Source organism: Protopterus annectens, chromosome 4.part0, assembly GCF_019279795.1.
Source record: "Protopterus annectens isolate FY-2018-M chromosome 4.part0, PAN1.0, whole genome shotgun sequence".
Lineage (NCBI taxonomy): Eukaryota > Metazoa > Chordata > Ceratodontiformes > Protopteridae > Protopterus > Protopterus annectens.
The window spans coordinates 975,040,466-975,061,592 of record NC_056733.1 but is presented as its reverse complement, the minus strand read 5'-3'; the positions used below and the strand labels follow the sequence as shown (position 1 = coordinate 975,061,592).

The 21,127-nt window shown below is 43.3% G+C and overlaps 1 protein-coding gene across 4 annotated transcripts in view; it reads right to left on the bottom strand.

Annotated features, from left to right (window-relative positions):
* LOC122799705 (mitogen-activated protein kinase 9) overlaps window positions 1–21,127 on the bottom strand; it is a 1,999,785-nt gene that overhangs the window by 469,002 nt on the left and 1,509,656 nt on the right. The gene's annotated exons all lie outside the window — the stretch shown is intronic.

Sequence of the window (21,127 nt, the reverse complement as noted above, 5' to 3'; positions counted from 1 at the left end):
TGTCAAGAATGGATAAGAAAGTAGAGTTAAAGTATAGTACTGCATTTTCGAGAGGGAGTGTTTTTAAGGGGTTCCAGTTACATGCACTTAGTTCAGTCTAGATATGAAAACACTCAGAATCCTAGATGTCTCACGTGAGCCGTGACTACTGCCATACACGAACACTCTGGGGGTTGTAGTGAGACCAAACGGCAGAGCTCGAAACTGGTAATGACTGGATCCCAGCCGGAAGAAGAGATGACTGCTGGATGGTCCATCCATCTTTATGTGGTAGTACACATCCTGGAGGTCTACAGAGCACATCCAATTGTCTTTTCCCAGAAAGGGAAGGATCGACTGCAGTGTTACCATCTGGAACTTGGTCTTTTTTACTGATTCGTTTAATCTGCTGAGAACCAAGATGGGCATCCAGTCCCCTGTTCTTTTTGGCACTAAAAAGAACCTTGAGTAAGTTCTGGATCCTATCTGGTCTGCAGGGACTCTTTGGATGACTCTTCTGTCTAGCAACTTTTGAATTTCTAGAGGTGCCTGATCCCTCTGACTCGGTGGAACGTCTGGAATGTTCTTTATGTTTGGGATGGGAAGGAAAAGGGGTATGGAGTAGCCTCTGGGTATGATACTTTGTACCCACTTGTCTTGTGTTATTTCCAGCCAGGCTTCTAGGTACAAAGATAAACCAACCCCAACTGCCTCCAGAGATAGACAGATGGGCCTCCCTTCACGAGCGCTGAAAGGGCCTACCATGGAAAGAATCCCTGTCGTCCTGATTTTGCAGACCCCCTCTGCCATGTGGATGGCATCTTCCATTCGTAGTTCCCCCTCTGCCCTTGGGGGAAGAGTCACCATGTGTGTCCTGGAAAACTCTCTGGGATTTTCTGAACCACATCTTTCCTCCCTTCTGGCCTTTTGGATAAGGTCTAGAAGGTATGGAAAAATGAGTTTCCCCTTCTTGTTCACACCTGATTAGTGTGTCCTTGACTTTCTGCCTGAACAAGGATGAGCCATCAAAGGGGTCATTAATAAAGAAAGATTTAAAAGGCTCCACAAAGTCACACAAGCTTATCCTGGAATGTCTCCTTAGGGAAATTCCAAAACCCGCTGCTCTGCTCGCTCCATCTGCTGCATAAGAAGTGAGCCTCATGGAGGAGGTGGCCACAGAGTTTAAGGTGGAGAGCTGAGACGAAACTTTATCTGATACCCCTGGAGCTACTGTACCTTGGAGAGTGTCTCCTAGCTCCTTTAGGAGATCTCTTTGTAGCCTTGTAAAATGCGTCAGGTTACGCAGAGATCTTACTGCAAAAATTGCTGAAGAAAACATGCGCTTCCTGTATCTGTCCATCGTGCAAGACTCCTTGTTCGGTGGATAGACAGACGAGGATGTTTCAGAAAGTTCCTTTCTGGTGGCTGCTGTCACCACCATAGCATCTACAGGGACACCTTTAGTAAGGAAATCTTTGTCAGAAGGGGCTGTGATAAACTTATTTGGCCTCCGAGGGACAGGTTTCACTGTGTCTGGAGACTCCCATGACTTTCGACTCACTAGTTGAATAAGCTATTCAAAAGGCGCAGACACCCAAGTGGCTGAAGGGTGAGACCCCAAAGGCCTTCAGCTAATCAGACACATCAGAAGGGTTGATGGACTTCCAGCCACCTCTCTGCTTAAGGATTTCTAGGATATCTGCAAAACAGATATCCTCAGAGGGCGTCTGTGGGGACCCTTCCGACTCGAGGTCTGTCAGAGGTGATGGACTCCTCTGGTGAGTCTAAATGCTTCCTCTTGCAAAGTCTCTTACAAGGGACCTCTTCAGAAGGGTATTCTGGAGAGGTTTCGGAAAGGAGGGGTTCACACGATGGGGTCTCCTGAAGACTAGGGTCTCTGCTTGTCTATGGATGGTGTGGTGCAGAGAAAGACGCAGACGCCTTAGGGGGAGGAATGTCAGAACCCTTGAGTGGAGCTGTCTGAGGAGACAGCACTCTCCCCATCAGCTTGAAAGCCCCCTCCCCTGATCCGAGGACACCTCTGGCTCTGAAGAGGCAGAAGAGATCCCTGGAACCAAGGGGGGTTGGCTCCAAAGCTGATGCAAGAGCCAAGCTCATCTGCACCGAAGCCCTGAGAAGTAAGTTCGGATCCGACAAATGTCCGATCCGACTCCCTTCTCTGGACCCAAGTGGAGAGCGTCGGCTCTTAGACTCCGCAGACAGAACCAAGGATGTCAGAGCAGACATCTGGTCTGAAGATCTCAAGATGGGTCTTGGCACTGATGGTTCCACAACAATCAGTTCCAGACATCCAGGTCTGATGACCTGGGTCGGGTCGGCTCGAATGAGGAATCTATGTCAATGGGGAAGTCTTATCTGGCTCCAAATCCCTCTGGGTTGGAGCAGAGAGATGTTTGGCCAGCGCCGGGGTCTTTAGCAGTCTGCGCACCACCCAATCCACATCATCGTCTGAGAGATTCCTGGAGGACCGAGAGGAAGGGGCAGGAGATCCAAATTGTTGAAATAGAGGTGACCTTAGTGTAGGGGAGACTGGTATCAATTCTGGAGACTGGCTCCGTACCTCAAATTCTGTCTGCCCTGAAGTCAAAGGAGCCGATGATGTAGACTTCTCTGGCCCAGTAAGCTTCAGGTCCAGGGAAGTAACTTTAGTCAGTTTTTGGCTGGCTCCGACTGGCCAGATGAAGAAGATCTTTTCCCAGATGTGTCAGATTTTGAAGAAGGGGACTTGGAAGGCTTGGAGGAGCCCTGACCTTCCAATGCTTCAACAAAAAGCGATTTTAGTGATCCTCTGACAGTAAGTTTATTTTATCTTTCTAGAAGCACTCTAGAGCTAAACGAATGACAAATACTGCAGGTTTCCTGCAAATGCAAGCCCCCAAGACAATGTACACATATAGTGTGCCCATGAGTAATGGGCATCTTTTGGGTACATTTTACGCACTTCTTAAAAGCCTGAGGGCTTAGATTCTCTATATTCCCTAGACATAACACTAAAGAGATATACAGCTACAATATAACAATAGCTCTACTAGTCAAAAATGTAACAAACAACCAGCTATGAACATAGAAGATAAACCTTTTTTTTTGTTTAAATAGCACAAAAAAACAAAATAAAAACAGAAACTTAAGCAACACAGGGGAAGGGAAAAAGGGAAAGGGATTACCCTCTAACTTAAACCGGCAATAGCAGCCCTCTAACTCAAACGAGCTGCCGGTTTCATTCAGAATCAAGGAACAGGAATGAAAACTACTCTACCGCACTTTCTAACTTAAATGAAAGTGTAGAAATAAAAATAGAAAATTGTCAAAAAAAGCCCTTTACTAAAAACGGGCTCTAAATAATAAAATTATGCTGGGATAGGGTAAATACAGGCCTAATGAAAAAACGACGGCCAGGAAAGCACACACACTAAGCAAACTCTCTAAACTAATAATACTAATGGAACTAGCTAACTACGTTAAGAGTTAAACAGCATAAAACAGCTGAACACAATAAAGATAATAAGAAAATCTCCGACTTAGCCAGAACCAAAATGGAAGCACCCAATCTGTTTAGCGGCAAACAAGATCTGGGAAGCTTTATTAGAAAATGATGGGATAGGGATACAGCCACGAGCCAGTGGGATAGGGATACAGCCACGAGCCAGTGGAAGACCTTAAGCTTTAGAATGCAGCTGAGTCAGAACAGAGGATCGGATCCGAACCCAACCAGTAAGAATGAAGGTGAGATAGGACATCTTCACATCACATGTTTAAGTTCCTATACAGCCTTACCCTTATAAACATAGCAGCAGCAGGTTCACCAAATAAGTGTTTATCATCAAGAGGGGCATCCATCAACTTAGCCTTATCATCAGGCAAAGACTGAAACCGAAGCCAAGAATACCTGAACACTGACCCAAAAGCAGCAGCCCTAGAGGAAGCATCTGCTGCATCATAACTACACTTGCTGGAATGACGGGACCTGGGAGGAATTCCCTAACAGGGAAAGACAGAAGTTTTACCCTCAGAGTCCGGAAGATCAGAAATAACCTGACAGCCTGGGATAGGACTGCCAACAAATACCTAGACATATGGGTCTGGCCCTAAACACCAAGGTAGCAGAGGTATAGAACTTCTTGTCTAACCTTTCCATGGTCCTGCTATCTTTATCAGAGGGCAGTAACTTGGAAGAAGGAAGCAATTGAGAGGGCTTATCAGAAGCTACAGACACTAGCAAGGGGTCATACAGGACACTTGTACAAAACTTTACAGTCCTTAGGCGCCCTACAGAATTTATCATGTTTCTTTGGGAGTCTGCAGCCTTGGAAGCATTCGAAAATAAATACATCCAAACAAGGTGGCCAACAGGAGGAACAGCTGAAGGTTTACGAGAATCCATATGCAGCAACTCATAGCATCTTTTATGCACCTGAGAAACCTGAGCACAATCCCATTTAAAGAACTCCATCATCCTGGAGATGGTGTCCCCAAAAGAAATCTCTTCAAAGGGAGTATCAGGACTGGTAGATTCCTCTTCCTCTGACCCACAGTCCAAACAGAAGGAATTTGAGAAGAGTAAGCAAGGGATTCCTCATCTGAATCCAACTCCTCCTCAGAGGAATCCTGTTCCCTGGGTCTTGTTAGGGGAGTAGAGGTCCAAGGGGGGTGTTGGAACAGAAACTCCCTGCGGAGGTTTCAATGCCACAACAGCAGTAAACAAACCCTGAGTGAAGGCTTTCAATTCATTCTGTGGAGCCTTTGGACTAGGATAAATATGTTTAGTCCATAGGTTAGTCCATAGGTTAGTATTAAGCTAACTGCCCTTGCAAGCCATTTTAAGCCTAGCCAATTATCCCTTGTGAGATTCAAACCCTGTACCTTGTGTTTATAAGGCAAACACCTTAACCATTAGGCCACCCTCCCAACCCTCTTTTGTTTTTCTTCAGTGGTACGTCCACCTTATAAAATTTGGAATTCAATGATGGTAGTATGGACTTCTCTGACCAAAATTTGAGGAACATCTCTATGCCCCTTGGCCATAAACAATCGTGATTCCTACTGAATGTCCAAAGCAGACGTCTGCAAAACCTCCTTGGACTTGTTTAAGGTTTCCATCCAGTTGTCCAGGTTCCTCTTAAAGAGAGGTAGAGGGGTACTCTGCTTAACATGGAGAGGGATTCTATTCCACAGACGGGGGAGTCTCTGGGACACATCTATCCTGCCAGCAAGTTCTATTAATATCACAGACTAGGTTAAGGCCTTGTGTGCGGGTTGCCAGAGTGGATTTCGACATACCGATATGCAGCAACTCCATCAAGGATGGGTCTTTTGCAAAGAAGCTTAAGACACTGACATTCTAGATAAAGCGCCAAAGAAGAAGATAGGCTACTACAAAGGGTTTTTGGTATAAAAGCCTGAAAAATGGAACATGATGTATGGTCATGAGAGGCACCTAAGCAAAAGAGACACTGGTCATGGCAGTCTTTATGGGGGAATCTTTCTCCCCCGCTGGCATTTATCCTTCTTGGATGACATGAAATCCCACAAGCAACAATAAAAAAAGAGAAGTAAAAAAGAAACCCAATGGGGCACTTCTCTGCAACAGTTAGGTGATCCAACAACGGAAATGGCATTCAGACTGATGATTAAATGATAGTGCCTGGACTGGCAGCAAAGAAGTTCTGAGGATGGTACGTCCAGACATCACCTTTATGCCCCATGCTACGAAAGGAGTATAAAAAATGTGACGTACGGGGTACCTTAAAGCAGCACTGGCCGGAGGCTGGGCTGCCTTTGGCAGGGGATCTCTAACGTTAAGAATACTGCAACAGTGAAATGGACGGACATGCTTGTGATAACTGCACCTGACGAGTTCCAAAGAAAGTGAGAAAGTACAGTTGTGTAAGAACTTTACCATGACACAGGCATCCTACTGCTCACTACTGCAGTGTTCCTTATAAAAGGGATACTGTGCAAGGGTAGCTGTATGTCTGGCTAGCTTTAGTGACTTCCTGTGCACCATATGACCGACATACGACCTAAGCCCAAAGGCAGGAGATACATACAGCACATAAGTATGCTAAAACCTCAGAACTTACTTGCCCCAAGAGAACAAAGGAAACAGAAGTAGAGGTAACTATTTATGTGCCTCTCCATCACAAAAAGGAAAAAAGAAAGGATGCTGCCCAGCCACAACAAAAAGGGGGAAAGATGGAAGGATCAGAGTACTGCAACAGTGACCAGCAGGACATCTACTGTTACAGTAAGTTCTTATACAATTGTACTGCATCCTTCCAAGATCACTGCTGTAGTATTCCTTACAACAGAGACAGTACTAAAGCTATTAGAGAGTGTAGTATTCCTTACAACAGAGACAGTACTAAAGCTATTAGAGAGTGTAGTATTCCTTACAACAGAGACAGTACTAAAGCTATTAGAGAGTGTAGTATTCCTTACAACAGAGACAGTACTAAAGCTATTAGAGAGTGTAGTATTCCTTACAACAGAGACAGTACTAAAGCTATTAGAGAGTGTAGTATTCCTTACAACAGAGACAGTACTAAAGTACTAAAGCTATTAGAGAGAAGGCAGAGGAAGAAGGAACTGAAGACCGGTCCAAAAGGGGTCGCAGAAAGGGGATGGCAAAAGCTGCCGTGGCCCGAGAAAACATATCCAGATTGTAACGTAAGTAAAAGTGGGAACAGAAGACTAAGTAGCTGCTTCTAGAATTTACCTGGTTTCTAATGCCACAAAACAAGTCCTAGAAGAGAACAAAGAATGTGCACTCAGTTTAAAGGAAAATGATCTAAGTGAAGAGTTTCTTGATTTAATAGAGATGTACAAACATATGAAGATCAATTAAATAGACTACAGAAAGTCAATAATACCCAAAAAGTTAGAAGTTTAATAAAACAAATGAATACATAACGACCGTTCATAGAGATTCTTTGATATTAACAGAAGTAAATAGGATGTATTACTGCGCAGCTAAATTAAAAACAAAGTCTAGCCACAAAAATACAGGACAGTAAGGGGAAGGAGGGGGAGAAATCAAATGCCCCCATGGAAGTATCAAATACAGAAAACTATAAAGGAATTAAGACAAGAAGTACCACTGTTAGAAGAGTATAAAGCAAGAACAGATCAACAATAGATGTAATAAAAGCAATGCACAGTATCAGAACAGACCAGGATCTATCATGCACTATCGCAAATAAACTAAAAATACCAGCACAGGCAGAAAAACTTAGAAGATACGCAGATAAATATAAAGGAAAAGTACAAAATAAGCAATTTATTGATGAAGCAGAAAGGTTTTATAGAGAATTGGCAAACAAGGCAAAAGGAACTGAACCACCATCAAATAAAGAAGAAACATACATGTCGTAGAAATATATACAAAGATCCTATGGAACAGAAATATGCTAAATGGATAGAAGAAGTAAAAGAAGGAATAAAACTTCAAACGTACAGGATATGAAATGGGACGAAGTAACAGCCAGAGAGACTGAAACAAAGTTAAGAAAAGCCGCTAATTGGAGAGGCAGTATGTAATCTCTGGCCAAAAGTATCAACATCCTTATATGAAGATTTAGACAAAAGTAAGAACCATCTGTAAGCACATCCTGAACAAACACCAACCTGGTTAACAGGAAAAACAATGCTCCTACTTAAGAGCAAACCTGCAAACTATTCTAAAACCTATAGCTCAATAACTTGGCCTTCCAACGATATATAAACTTTACACTGGAACTGATGCCAATAGAGTTTACAGTCATTAAGAAGAAAACTCAATCATGGCAACTGAAGAAAAGGGTAACAAAGCCATTAAACAAAAGGGTAACAGAAAGCCATATGGAACAAAGGATCATTTGTTGTTAAAAGTCACACTAAGGGAAGAATCTAAGTATAGCATGGATAGACTACAAAAAAATCATTTGAGAGTATCCTGCATTCATGGATAAATGAGTGCTTAAAAATGTATAAGATACACCATACTCTGATTAAGTACATTACAGCCACCATGAAACAGTGGCAAATCACTTTACAGTCAAGCCATGATAAAGGACAAATTATTACCCCAGGGATAAAAATCCAAAGGGGGATATTCTGAGGCGAGTCTTTGTCACAGTTAATCTTCTGTTTTGCCCTTAACCCATTAAGCTATTTACTTAACAGATTAGGTCATGGCTACAATTTGGCTCCCAGAAAAACAACAAAGTGCAAACACATTCTTTTTGTGGACAATTTAAAACTGTATAGTTCATCAGATGAAGAAGTGAAAGCACAACAGAGTACAGTTGTGTACACTTACCATAAATGTAGATGTTTGAGTGTATTCACTGCTGCAGTCATTACATTTGGGTTATCTGCTTTGCAGTAGCCCTCAGTCAGACTGATTAACAAAGTCTTGGGTCCTGCGACGGTTGCTGTCCCTTCTTCCTTGACGTCAGGTCATCAGGGGTATAAAACATGCAGCGGATGCCATTACATCAGTTTTTCTTGCCCCAGATGTCAGGTGCCCCCCTAATGGGAAGCAATTAAATCTATAAATACAAGGATATACCTCCAACAGAAAAGCAAATACACCTATAAGCTTTTAGAGCATAGTAAGTGAGAGTAGAGGTATAGCCAAAGGAAGAAAAGGAGGCTGGAGGGAGGGTAACCAGGACTACAACAGTGAATACACTCTAACATCTACATTTATGGTAACTGTACTATGTTCTTCGTGTTTCACTGTTGCAGTCATTACATTTGGGTACATTCCCAAAGCTAAGGTTGGGAGGAGGAATTTAAATAGAATTAGGACCAGCTATAAGGCCCTGCAAGACTGCAGTGACAAAACCAGCCCAGGATTTAGAGAAAATTGGCAAATGGTAATGCTTGATGAAAGTATGTACAGAACTCCAGGTAGCAGCTTCTAAGATGTCCCCAGTATGGACTCCCCTCAGAAAGGCTGTAGAGGTGGATGCAGCCCTGGTTGAATGGGGTCTGATGCCCTGTGGGATAGGTTTTCCATGGTGCTTATAGCAGAAATTAATGCAGTGGCCTACTCATTTTGAAATGGTTTGTTTTGAAATAGCTTTCCCCTCTGTCCCTGCAGCAAATGCCACCAGTAGTTTAGATTTCCTTTGAGGTTTAGTCCTGTCCAAGTAGAATCTAAGCTGCCTGTGCACATCTAAAGAGTGCAGTATCCATTCCCCTTTGTTCTGTGTGTTAGGATAAAAGGTAGGCAAATGAATGGACTGATTAAGAGCCACACTGGATACCACCTTGGGCAAGAAGGAGGGATTGGTTCTGAGGGACACCCTGTCCGCATGAAAGATGATGAAAGGTTCCACTGCCATAAGGGCCTGTAATTCAGATACCCTTCTTGCAGAAGTGATTGTCAAAAGGAAAGCCGTTTTCCAGGAAATAAATTTTAAATCTGCAGTAGCAGCTGGCTCGAAGGGAGGAAGAGTGAGTTTCTCCAAGACAAAGTTAAGATCCCAGGCTGGAGTTGGAGCTCTCCTGGGTGGCCTTAGATTTTTGGCCCCTCTGAGGAACTGCTTGAGGAGTGGGTGAGAGAAGAGGGGAGGCTCTGTGCTATAATGAGCTGAAACGGCTGAGGCATGAAATTTTGATGGAGGAAAAAGACAAGCCCTTATGAAGCATCTCAGTTAAGTATTGTAGAATCTGAGGTAAATTGGGCACTGCTGCGTTCATTCCTTGAGATTGGTTCCAAACACAGAATCTTTTCCATTTTGCAGCATAAGATTTTCTAGTACTAGGCCTCCTTGCCTCTAAAATAATATCCATCACTGATTTACTGAGGGATGGTAAAGGAGAGATTAGGTAAGTAGCCAGGCTGCTAGGTTCAGGGTTTGCATCTGAGGGTGCAGAATCATGTTCTCCTGCTGAGGCAACAGGGAAGGAGTCTGGGGCAGGTGCCATGGAGCCAAGCATGACACACTGCACAAGAGTGGGTACCAGTGTTGGCGAGGCCAGTCTAGTGCAATTAAAATCGTCCTTGGCTTGTCCTGCTTGATCTTTAGTAGTACCTTGGAGAGCAGAGGCAGAGGAGGAAAGGCATAAACTGATAGGTTTTTCCAGCTGAAGGATAGAGCATCCACTTTCCAAGCTTGCTTGTGGGGAATCCTTGTGCAAAATGTGTCCAGTTGATGGTTCTGGGGTGACGCAAACATGTCTACATCTGGATTCCCCCATTTGCTTGTCAATATGATGAAAATCCTTGGTTCCAGTTTCCATTCGTGTGGGTCCATGAGGTTTCTGCTTAGTCCGTCTGCCAGTGTATTTAGTTTTCCTGGCAGTAATTGAGTTTGTAGATTCACTTAGTAGCTCAAGGCTGTGTTCCACAATGCCATGGCTAGTCTGCAGAGGGAGTAAAAATGTGTACCCCCCTGCTTGTTTATGTACCACATGACAGTGATGTTGTCTGTCTTTACCATTAGTTCTCCTGGAAGAATGTGGTCCTTGAAGGCTGTCAGGGCATTCTGTACAGCTATTTCCTCTTGATTTATATGCAGGTGCATTTGATTTGAATTCCATTTGCCCTGAATGCACTTCCCTGCCAGGTGAGCCCCCCATGCATAGTCTGATGCGTCTGTTAAGATTTGTTTGGCAGGGGGTAATGTAAATGGTAGTCCCCTGTTTTGGTGGCACGCCTCTGCCCACCTAAGGAACTCTAGGCATAGGGAAGGTATGATAGGAATCCTTGCTTCCAGATCCTGAGAAAGTTGACACCATAGGCTTTTGAGACACCATTGTAGTTTCCTCATATGCAGCCTTGCATATGGAATTAGAAGAATGCATGAGGCCATCAACCCCAAGGCTTGCAGTATTCGCCTTGCAGATAGCTGGGTTTTTGTGGCCAATTGTCTGAAGTAAGTTGTCAAATGTATCCGTTTCTCTGGTGTGAGGAAAACCATCTGGGAAGTTGTATTCAAGCTTGCGCCCAGGAATATAATTTGTTGACAGGGTACCAAGTGGGATTTCTTTTCGTTTATGGTGAACCACAGACAAGTCAGTACTATTTGAACAAAGGCCAGATGATTGAAGAGAATGTCCTTGCTTTTTGCCTGAATTAGACAATCGTCCAGGTATAAGTAGATCTGAACATTTCTTTGCCTGCAAAATGCAATGACTGGAGCTAGGCATTTTGTGAATACCATGGGTGCAGTAGATAAGCCAAAGGGCAGTGCAGAGAACTGATAGTGCATGTAGCCTGCTTTGAAGCGCAGGTATCTTCTGCAAGACTCCCTGATAGGGATGTGCAGGTATGCTTCTTTTAAGTCTAGTGTTGCCAACCATGCATCCTTGCCTAGCATAGGAAGCAGCTGGTGAAGAGTCAGCATTTTGAATTTTGGAATCACCAGAAAGGTGTTTAGAATGGAAAGGTCCAGGATAGGACGCCATGTATTGCCTTTTCTGGGTACCAGGAAAAGTCTTGAATAGAAACCTTGTCCCTTTTCCTCTTCTGGTACCAACTGAATAACCCCCATGTTTAAGAGAGAGAGTACCTGATTTTGGGCCTCTGCCCACAGATTTGGGGGTAGATCTGGCCACCCGCTTGATGTTGGTAACGTGTGGAAACGAAATCTGTATCCTTGGGACACTATATTAAGAACCCATTTATTCTGGGTAATGAGTTCCCAGTTTTTGGCCTGCAGACCAATCTTTCCGCTTAAAGGAGCATTCAGTTGGGAAGGTCTTGGGAGTCTTAAAAGCAAGTCACTGAGACGGTTTTCCATAGGGGGGAGCCTTGCTGCTCCCAGGTTTGTGTGTGGAAACCCCCCACTGCCTAGTCTTGTGTGTCCCTTGGGAGTGAAACCTGGGGTTTCTGCTGTGTCTGAGTTTGGCTTGAGAAGGGCTGGAAAGGATCAATTTTTAGACAGCTTCCTCAGCCTTGTTGCCAAACAGGTGGTCCTGATTTAAGGGAGCATCCAACAATTTAGCTTTAACATGATCTGGAAAAGATTGCTCCTTAAGCCAAGCATGCCTTCTGAGCACAGACCCAGTAACAGCAGCCCTGCAAGAAGGCCTCTAATGAATCAAATCCACATTGCAACATATGTTTTCCAACCTGTTCAGCAGAATGCATTAAATCCTGTAATTATTTTCAGCACAGTCAGGCATTAACAACATTTTCTGTTTAAGCAATCCAATAACATGTTGTTGATACTTTAACATATGAAACTGGCAGTTTAAAGCCCTAATGGCCAAGGATGCAGAATTGTAAACTTTCTTACCCCATCTATCCGGCGCCCTGGAGTCTCTATCAGAGGGTGTAGGATTTTTAGCAGTAGAAGCCTTAATGCCCTTGGGTCCCTGTGAAACAGTCTCTGGATCTGCAATAGGATTTTTAAAAAGGAACTTGTGAGAGTCAAGAACCCTGTAATATCGGTCAGGTTTTCTGGGAGCAGGAAGCAAAGGATCAGGGGCCAAACTAGATTCTGAAAAAGCATCATCAACAATTTCTAGTACAGGAGGTATAGCTAAAGGCCTATGCTGAGGCAGGAGTAAGAAATCCCTACGCCCTTTTTTTAGAATCAGAAAAATCCTGGCTTTCCCAGTGGAAATGCTCCCTTAGAGTATGTAAGGTCTCACCAAAAGAAAAATCCTCTGGAGGGGAAGCAGAGGGAATAGAGTCCTCTGCATCAGAATCCTCATAAGTAGATAAGGACAAATCCAGATCATCAGAAGAATCAGAAAAATCAGAATTCTGGTCAGAAGATTCATAAACAACTTCAGTCCTAGGTCTCTCTTAGAGGGGGAGGTTGGCTTCCCCTGATTAGAGTTATAAGATCTTCAGCCATTCTTATCATTTGTTTTTTTGGCATAGAGGCCTGAGCATGCGGCCTGGGCATCGGTTTCTTAAGCATGGTTCGAGATTTTGGCCTAAATGAAGAAGGAGGCGTCGGTTTAATATGCAAGTCCGTAGGCCTTTATACACCCTCAGAAGCCGGTGCCTGCACAGCAGCTCCGGACCCATCCAAGGTAGAGACATCCGCAGGTTCCACAGTTGAAGCATCTCGCGGCATACCGGACTCCGAATGGGTCTCAGTAAAGGCCTGCGAGTCAGAAGTAGTGGGTATCAGGGGCTGCGAAAGCGCCTCACTGAGTACCGGAGAACTGACGATTGGCTTAGGAGAAGCGTCGTCGGCAGCTTTGGACCTCAGCGGCCTGCCTCTATTCTTTGCGTTTTTTCGAAATCCCGGTAGTCGGAAGGCTAACCGAGACATTTCTGGGTAATTAAATCGAGAACCGAAATATTTAGAAGCAAAAATATACCGATGACAGATAGTGTGCTGTTTAAATAAAACACAAAACCGACAGCAAGGCACGTTGTGGCCAGGGCCTAGCCAGGGAATACAGTACGAATGAAAATCTTTGTGAGGTATTTGCTTTCCACAAGTAATGCAATTATTAACTTTTACTGACATCGGTTTAGAGCAAGAAAAGGTTTCCCCAATGGGGTACTTAGCTTTAGTTGAAGACTTCGGTTCTGAAACTCGAAAAAGAAAATTGCAGGAGTCGGCCAACCGGCACTTGCGAACTGCTTCTGCTTCGGGCACCGCACAGGAAGAGAGACTAATGTAATGGCGTCGCCTGCATGTTTTATACCCCTGACGACCTGATGTCATGGAAGAAGGGACAGCAACTGACACAGGACCCAAGACTTTGTTAATCAAGCCGACTGAAGGCTACTGCAAAGCAGATAACTCAAATGTAATGACTGCAACAGTGAAACACAAAGAACATCTGCAAGTAGTCAAAACATTTTCAGACAATATTAGAATGTCATCAGGCCTTGATAAATGTGCAAAAGCAACCTTTAAAGCAGGAAAGCTGCAGCACCAAAAAAACATCAGTTTGGGACAGGAATGTGATATAGAAGAAATTGAGCAAGAGGGAGTGTATAAATATTTGGGAATCGATTAAGGACCAACAATAAAACATGAACAAATGTGAATAAAACTTAGTAAGGAATACTTTAGAAGACCTAAACTAATACTGAAAATAGTCAATTCGTAAAAGTAAAAAAAAAGGAGGCACCAGACCACGGCTGCAAATAACATAAAACACTTTTTAATCCAAAGACAAATAACAGGTGAGCGCTTTCATGGACTAAGCAACTTCATCAGACAATGTAATGAAAAGCTCTTCAGGTTATATACCTAACAGTTCAATTAATTATGCTAATGTGTAACCCTTCCCTCCTGGCTTAAAGTCATATTACATTCAGCATGAACTCTTCTCCAGATAAAATTCAAATACAAGATTTCTTTCTAAAAACCACTTAATAACATTAACATACATACATAAATCAAATTGAACTTTCTATACACAAAATTCTCACAATAACATCACTGTAACAGTATTATAACATAGTATAATAAAAATACAAGTTTAAAAACACACTTAATATATAAACTTAAAATAACATGACATGGAAGCTGCCAATTACTTTTTTTAGGTCTCTAGCTACTTAGAAGCTGCCAACTACTTGGCACTACTATGTGTGAAATATCCGCAGTCCGCTGTGGGTGTAAAACTTGATTCCACCATTGAGACAGTTAGTGCTTATGAACGGCAACTTTTTAGTTAGAAGAAGAAGTACACAGGGACTTGCAGGACTTTGCTAATGGGCGGGTCTTTGCTTGGCCCAGAGAACGTAGCAATGATGACAAAGTTAATAGTGGCAATCAACAAAATGTTAATTCGTCTGAAGAGCAGAGGTTTCTGTTCGGCCTATGTTCCAATCAGCTGTTGTACCCAGCACCTCGGTCATAGAGGAGGCGGAGCTTGTGGATGACTCGGTTATAATACATGCTATGCCCCCTCCTAATTCATTGGAGAGCAACGTGGGGGAAGCTGTTCATGCACAGATTGAGAGAGGAGTAGTAAGCATGGCAACCATGAAGTTTGTTTAGCAAACTTACAGACTCAGAGGAATGAGAGAAGCATCAGTTTAAATGCTGTACCGAATACGAATTTAACCACGCTGTACCCCATTCGACAGGCGCATTTTCGTGACCGTTTACAAAGCAGGGGCCGGATGAAGCGGAAGGCATCGTTGGAAGAAGAACAGCCCATGACCATCAAGAGGATGTGGCAACATGGGAACAAACGCTAATTTGGAATATATCTCATCGGGTGTTGACGGACAATGAGAGTACAGTCCTGGACAAAGGTGTGTCCTTCATTCCAGCAAGTAAAATGACCATCACAGACAATATTTTGGAATTAAAGACTTTTACACAAAGTTTAATACTTAAAATGCAGTTTGGCAATGTTAATGGTAATGAATCTTTGAATAGTTTTATAAAACCAAGTGGCTATATCCCTATCAATAATGCAGCAGTTGAAACTTTTGAGAAAGCCTGCGCAAGGAAGATTTATAATATGATGATGGGAATGTCTCTAATAAATGTTTTAACAATTTGAGCAAGGAGGAAAGGGCACATTTGGACTTCTTATGCCATGATGCCTCTACTTCACTGAGACCAGCAGATAAAGGAGGACCACTGGTTATTATGGACTATATGTATTATAGAGATGCCATGTTTAATATGTTAAATGATGACATGTTTTATCGAAAAGTTGATTTATCAACAGGTACAGAAAATAATATTTCCATTTATAATGCTTTATTTGAGTGTTTACAGTGTTGCATTATCAGTCTAGATTTGTTCAAGTATTTTACTATTAAGGACCCAGTTATACCTGTCATACAGGGACTCCCTAAAATTCACAAACATCCAGTGTTGCCGCCCATGAGACCTACTGTGTCAGGGAGGGGCTGGTCCACGGAGCCCCTATCTATATATGTTGAACAGCACTTAAAGCCTATACTTAAGAGGAACAGTAATATTCTATTAGATACTAAACAATTTCTGAGAGACTTTTATGCTTACACTAGGTCTCTAGGAATGGGCAGGAGGATGCTGCTGATTACTATGGATATACAGTCTTTGTTCACAGTTATCCCCAATGTGATGCGCATCGAGTATTTAATAGAGGACGGCTTGTGCGATGCACTACGTGTTTACTTATTATCGTTGCTCATGGTAGTGATTGTGATACGCATAGAGTATTTCAGATGGTATTAAATAGAGGACGGCTTGTGCGATGCACTACGCGTTTACTTATTATCGTTGCTCATGGTAGTCATTCTTGACAACAACATATTCATGTCGAGTATTTAATAAAGGACGGCTTGTGCGATGCACTACGTGTTTACTTATTATCGTTGCTCATGGTAGTCATTCTTGACAATAACATATTCGTGTCGAGTATTTAATAGAGGACGGCTTGTGCGATGCACTACGCGTTTACTTATTATCGTTGCTCATGGTAGTGATTCTTGACAACAACATATTCATATCGAGTATTTAATAGAGGACAGCCTGTGCGATGCACTATGCGTTTACTTATTATCGTTGCTCATGGTAGTGATTCTTGACAACAACATATTCATATCGAGTATTTAATAGAGGACGGCTTGTGCGATGCACTATGCGTTTACTTATTATCGTTGCTCATGGTAGTCATTCTTGACAATAACATATTCGTGTCGAGTATTTAATAGAGGACAGCTTGTGCGATGCACTACGCGTTTACTTATTATCGTTGCTCATGGTAGTGATTCTTGACAATAAAGTACAGTTTTGTACCTACCATAAATGTAGATGTTCGAAGATCCACATTGCTGCAGTCCTAACACTTGGGTAATCCGCTGTCCCAGTCGGCCTGAATACCAAAGTATATGGCTGACGTCGGTCAAGGCGCATTAGTCTGACGTCAGGACGTCAGGGTACAAATGCGCATGACCGACGTCATATCCTCAGTCTTTTCTTGCCCCAGATGTCAGAAGACCCTAAAAGGATAAGGCCAAAACCAAAAAACACCAAACACTCCTGCACCAAATATATATATATACAATATATACAAATTTACAAGAGTATAACCCCACCCACACAACCACCCCTAAACACAGAGGGAAGGAGGGAGGGTAAATTGGACTGCAGCAATGTGGATCTTGAACATCTACATTTATGGTAGGTACAAAACTGTACTATGTTCTTCATACCACATTGCTGCAGTCCTAACACTTGGGTAGAATCCCAAAGCAGAGGTAAGGGAGGCTGGCAAATCATAAAGAAGCAGGAGCTGTCAACATGCCCTGCAAAATAGCCGTGGCAAAACCAGCCCTAGACTTAGAGTAGAGAGGAAGGTGGTAATGCTTAGAGAAAGTATGCACTGAACTCCAAGTAGCTGCCTCCAAAATATCCTTAGTAGCCACCCCCCTTAGAAATGCTGTTGAAGTGGCAGTAGCCCTAGTGGAATGAGGCCTAATCCCAGCTGGAATCTCCTTGCCATGATGGGAATAACAAAATGCAATGCAAAACCCAATCCACTTAGAAATAGTTTGTTTTGACACAGGCTTGCCCTGAGAACTCAAAGCAAAAGAAACAAACAACTGCTGAGACTGCCTAAAATCCTTAGTCCTGCTTAACTAATAACGCAACTGCCTGTGTACATCTAAAGTGTGCAAAATCTTTTCCCCCTTATTTTGGGGATCTGCATAAAAAGTAGGCAAATGAATAGTTTGGTTCAAAGCCACACTAGAAACCACCTTAGGCATAAAGGAAGGATTAGTCCGTAATGATACCCTATCCGTATGGAAAATCAAAAAGGCCTCAACCGCCATAAGGGCCTGCAATTCAGAAACCCTTCTTGCAGAAGTAATGGCCAACAAAAAAGCAGTCTTCCATGACAAATATTTCAACTCAGCAGTAGCCGCAGGCTCAAAAGGTTGTAGAGTAAGTTTCTCCAACACAAAATTGAGATCCCAAGCAGGTGTAGGAGCTCTACGTGGGGGTCTCAAATTCTTTGCCCCTCTAAGAAATTGCTTGAACAAAGGATGAGAAAACAATGGTGGGTCACAATCATAGTGAGCTGAAATTGCTGCAGCATGAATCTTAATGGAAGAGAAAGACAAACCTTTGTCCAATAACTGAGTAAGATATTGAAGAGCCACACTCAAATTAGGCTCAGAAACCTCCAAATTCTTTGCTGCACTCCAAAATAAAAATCTCTTCCATTTTTCTGCGTACACTTTCCTTGTACTAGGTCTTCTGGCTTCCATAATCACATTCAAAACTTGTTGAGGAAGTTGAGACCTGCTGTGTTTCAAAACAGAATATGCCAGGCTGTTAGATGAAGAGAGTGAAGCTTGACATTGAGCAGGTGACCGTCCCTCTGAGACAACAGGTGTGGAATCAAGGGTAAAGGCCATGGAGGCTTCCTTACCAGACTCCTCAGTAATGGGTACCAGTGTTGCCGAGGCCAATCTGGAGCTATTAAAATCATCCTTGGCTTGTCTTGTCTGACCTTTAGGAGTACCTTTGGGAGAAGAGGGAGAGGTGGAAAGGCATACACATGAAGATTTGTCCAACTGAAAGAAAGAGCATCCACTTTCCAAGCTGTGTGATGAAACCTTTTTGTGCAAAACTTTGGCAGCTGGTGGTTTAGTGGAGAAGCGAACAGATCTATGTCTGGAGTTCCCCATGACACTGTCAATTTGCGAAATACATGAAGATCCAGTTTCCACTCGTGGGGATCCATGATTTGTCTGCTTAACACATCTGCTAAGGAGTTCTGTGCTTCCGGCAGAAACCTTGCCTGAAGAGTTAGTTGCAAGCTGAGCGCAGTCTCCCATAAAATCATTGCTTGCCTGCATAGAGGGTAAGAATGTGTTCCCCCTTGTTTGTTGATGTACCACATGACAGTTGTGTTGTCTGTTAGAATCAACACCTGCCCTGGAAGAAGTAACTCCTTGAAAGCCATTAATGCAAACTGGACTGCTAACATCTCCTTCATGTTGATATGTAGATGCTGTAGTCTGGCAGGCCACTTGTCTTGTATCCACTTTCCATTCAGATGAGCTCCCCAAGCTATGTCTGAGGCATCTGTCGTTAGAATCTGACTCGCCTCTGGCCGGGTCACAGAGAGTCCCTTGTTTAGGTGACATTCCTGAGCCCACCACTAAAATTGCTTTTGAATGCAAGGTACTATTTGAATGACAGTGTACAAATCCTGGCAGTGCTGTGTCCATACATTTTGAGATACCATTGCAGCTTCCTCATATGCAGTTTGGCATTGGGAAGCACCAGAATACAAGATGCCATGAACCCTAAGGCTTGAAGGACTGTCCTTGCAGTCAGCCCGGACTGAAGAGATAGTTGATGGAAGTAAAGGGAAAGATTCTCTTGCTTGTCCGGGGTTAAAAAGGCCATCTGGGTTGCTGTATTCAGTCTCACACCCAGAAAGCACATGTCTTGAGAGGGTACTAGACTGGACTTTATTTCGTTCACAGAATACCCCAGGCATCTTAGCACTGCTATCACATATTCCAAATGCTGTAAAAGATCTTCCTTTTCTTGAGCCAGAATCAGGCAGTCGTCCAAGTAAGGATAGATTTGTATACCTTTTAGCCTGAAGTGAGCTATCACTGGAGCCAGAACCTTTGTGAATACTCTGGGCAGTAGATAAGCCAAAGGGCAATGCAGAGAACTGATAATGGGAATTCCCAGCTCGAAAACGCAGATACTTCCTGCAACTTAGTCTGATAGGTACATGAAGGTAAGCCTCCTTGAGATCTAAAGTTACCATCCAGTGATCCTTGCCCAGCAGAGGTAAAAGCTGTTGTAACGTCAACATTTTGAACTTGGGAATGTCCAGATAAGTGTTGAGGATAGATAAATCCAAAATTGGTCTCCACGTGTTCCCCTTCGTTGGTACTAGGAACAGGCGAGAATAAAATCCTAGGCCCCTTTCTGGCACAGGAACCGGCTGAATGGCCCCTATTTGGAGTAACAGTCAAATTTGCTTGTGAGCCTCTTTTCTTTGTAGAGGAGGAATGTCTGGCATGCCTTTGAAAGGAGGCAAGGTATGGAAATAAAACCTGTAACCGTGGTGAATGATATCCAATACCCATCTGTCTTGGGTAATTAAACTCCAATTTTCTTTGAAAAGTGCCAGCCTTCCTCCCAAAGGTGCTGCCAGGCAGAAGGCTCTGGCAGCTGAAAAGGCAGGTCATTGGGTCTGTTTACGAAAGGACTGACCCCTGCCCTCACCAGAAGACTGAGCAGGTGAACTCCTGTTCTAGGCCTAAAAGAACCTTGAGCTCTGCCCCTACCACGCCTAGACCTACCCCTAGACTGGGAATCATAAGAAGGATATGTCCACCCCTTAGTAGGCCAATTTCTACTAAACTTGGAGGCTGAACCTGCAAAAAATCTTTAACCGTCTGCATAGACTTAGCCTTGTCCTCCATTTTCTTTAAAACTGCTTCCACAGGCGAACCAAACAACACATCAGATTGTAACGGAGCATCTAAAATCCTTGTCTTAACATGCTCAGCTAAATTCTGATCCCTCAGCCAGGCGTGCCTGCGAAGAACAGAACCAGTGGCAGCCACCCTCGAGAGGCCTGCACAGCATCAAAACCACATTGCAAGGAATGCTTACCCACTTGTTCAGACACATGAACTAAATCCTGCAACTCTTTACACTTAATACCTTCCGCCAGAGCATCCACCTTAGACTTCAATTGTGAAAGGAGATAATTTTGGTATTTTAACATGTGGAACTGGCAATTCAAAGCCCTCATGGCTAAAGTGGAAGAAGTATACACCTTCTTTCCCCATCTATCCAAAGCCCTTGCCTCTTTATCAGGAGGAACAGGATTTTTAACAACAGAAGCCTTAACACCTTTAGGCCCCTGAGAAACAGTTTCTGGGTCTGCCCTAGGACTCTTAAAAAGATACTTATGAGCTTCAGGCACCCTATAATACCTATCTGGTTTAACTGGGGCAGGAGGCAAAGAATCAGGGTTCAGGGAAGCCTCTGCAAAAACATCTTCCACCACATCCAGAACAGGAGGTATAGCTAAAGGCCTATGCTGGGGTAAAAAAAAAATTCCCTAAGCCTCTTCCTGGAATCAGAGAAATCTTGGCCTTCCCATTTAAAATGCTCCCTCATGGAATGAAGAGTCTCTGAAAAGAGAAATCCTCAGGAGGAGAAGCCGAAGGAGTAGAATCATCCACATCAGAATCAGAATAAGGAGGATACTCCTGCAA